General features: G+C 63.8%; 1 protein-coding gene across 3 annotated transcripts in view; it reads right to left on the reverse strand.

Annotated features, from left to right (window-relative positions):
- The window catches only part of EMP2 (epithelial membrane protein 2), a 31276-nt gene extending 29408 nt beyond the window's left edge, over positions 1 to 1868 (reverse strand). For 2 of the 3 annotated variants that reach the window (XM_021698205.1, XM_021698206.1), the window contains exon 1: positions 1752 to 1827. The gene's annotated coding sequence lies outside the window, so the exon portion shown is untranslated. Of the gene's footprint in view, positions 1 to 1751 lie in introns of all 3 variants that reach the window. The other variant, XM_021698204.1, reaches the window with a different exon arrangement.
- Positions 1869 to 2326: the final 458 nt, after the last annotated feature.

Below are 2326 nucleotides of genomic sequence, written 5' to 3' on the forward strand. Positions count from 1 at the left end.
GGGGGGGGGGGGGGGGGGGGGGGGGGGGGGGGAGGGGGGGGGGAGGCTGATGGGGATTCAAAGTCTGGCTCTTGGCACTTACTGGCTCAGTGAGCTTGAGAAACTGAATGTCTCTGGCCTGCCTCTCCCCACCTGCCACCTGGGAGCGGGGATGGAAGCAGCTGTGTGAGGCTTCCAGAAGGGGAGAGAGTGGGCGCAATGCACACTGCCAGGCACCCTGCAAATGTTCCATGAGCTTTGGTTCTCATCCTGGTCCCTTCCGGACTCCTGGGGAAACCCGAACTCCTGTCCCCTCCTCAGCCTCCTTACACTTTCTTATAGTGAGGCCAAATTCTGGGGACAGGTGACCTGCAGCAGTCAGCAGCCTCTGAGATTCCTTACTAATTCAGACGGAAGCAGAGAGGGGGCTGGAGCCTTTTTTTTTTTAATTGTGGTAAAATATACATAACCTACTATCCATCATTTAACCACCTATAATTGTAGATTTCACATACTTTAAACACATCCAAAATGTCATGTAACCATCATCACTATCTATACCCCAAATGTTTTCGCCCTCCCCAACAAAAACTCCAGACCCAGTAAGCAGTAACTGCCCACCCCCTGCCCCAGTCCCTGGTAACTTGTACTTTCTGCTTCTGTCCCTATGAATTTGCCCCTCCTAGGTAGCATTGGCAGGATCATACAGGATTTGGGCTGCAGGTTTCTCAAGCCCCTCACCCTTCCTCACCCCATCACTTTTCAGGCTGGTCTCTCCACCTGGTACACAGCCAAGGTAAAAGATCACTCCCCTGACCCCCCCCCCCACCACCCCACATGTACATGCACATCTTTGGAGCCTGGGAGGAGGCAGTGCGCCTTTTCCCAAACCCGAAACTGGGCTGTCTGCCTTGTTCCAAAATAAGGTTTTGGGTTCTGTGGCCTGGACGGACAGCTTTGCCCTGCAGGGTGTCCCTCCTATCCAGGTACCCTCGACTGGCCCCTGGTCATAATGTCCCCGTCAGCCCCAAGTTAGGGCCTCCTTTGGGTGTGTTTAGGACCCTGGATTTGGAGAGTGTATAGTCCCTCTATACACGAGCTCTGGCCTCCCCTTTCTCTGGAATCCACGGGTGGGGTCCTCAAAGCCCCCCACCCCAACCAGAGTGGGGAGCGAGAAGCCTCATCCCAGCGGCGCCTCCAGGCTCGCCCACCACTCCAGACCTAAGGAAGTTGCTCCTCGTCGCTGGGGGGCGCAACGGAGCCGCCGCCGGGGCCGAGGAGGGGACCCACCGACCCCGGCCTGGGCGCAGCCCGGCCCTCCCGCTCGGTGAGGCGGGGGACGGTGCGCCGAGGCGCCCGAGACCTTCCTGCGACACGGGACGGCCCTGGACTCCGACAGCCCCGGGAGCGCAGTTGGCCAGGGCGAGGGGAGCCGTCCTGACTCCTCCCCAAACTTTTCCCGCCCGCCTCGGCGCAAAAGGCGCAGGAAGCAGTCCGGGGGTGGGGAGGTGGAATTCGGGGTCCGGGGTGAACTCGCGCAGTGGGGCGGGGGCGGGAGTCCGCGCCCTGGTCGTCTGGCTGAGAGGACCGGTGGGATTTCGGTACGGATGGGCCTCGGCCCCTCCCTGCTCGCCCCACCCAAGGCGAGGACCCCCCTCGGTCCCGTGGGTGCGGGGGCTCGCGGCCCGCTCCCCGGGCGCACGCTGCCCGCAGCCCCGCGACGTGGTCCCGCGCCCCGCGCGCGCCTCCCGGGGAGGGCGAGCCCCACTCACCGGGCGCTGGCGGCTGGACGGACGGACGGGCTGAGGCGCGAGGCGAGGCCGCCGGGCTGTTTTGAAGCTCTGGGCTGGGACTGCGCGCCCTCCCTCCTCCCTCGCGGTGGCGCGGAGCCTCCTCCCCGCGTCCCCTCCTTCCCGGATCCCGCCTCCCGGGCCGTGATGTCAGGGGCCGGGAGAGCGGAGTAGGAGGGACAGCGGCAGGCGGGAGGGGGACGCTGGCGGGAAAGGCCACAGCCCCGGGAGCGCCCCCGGCCCCCCGGCCGCCTCCCCGCGCTCCCCCGGCCAAGTTTGGGGTGGAGTCTGTCCCTGGGTCGGGGGAAAAGGGAGAAAAGCGCCGCTCCTTCGAGCCAGGAGTCTCTCCCCCGCGCTCTCCCTGACGGGTTTCCACTCCCTCCCCTCCCCTGTCCCTCGGCTCCCCCTTTCTCCTTTTCCCCTCCTTCCCGTAAGGGTTAAGAACGAGGGTTCTGGAATCCGACTCCCTGCTTTAGAACCCCTTCTCTGGCGCTGTTCTTCAACTTCTTGCTCCTGTCCTTCCCGTTTCCCGCCTCAGTTTCCCCATCTGGAAACTG

This window comes from Neomonachus schauinslandi, chromosome 5, assembly GCF_002201575.2.
Source record: "Neomonachus schauinslandi chromosome 5, ASM220157v2, whole genome shotgun sequence".
NCBI lineage: Eukaryota > Metazoa > Chordata > Mammalia > Carnivora > Phocidae > Neomonachus > Neomonachus schauinslandi.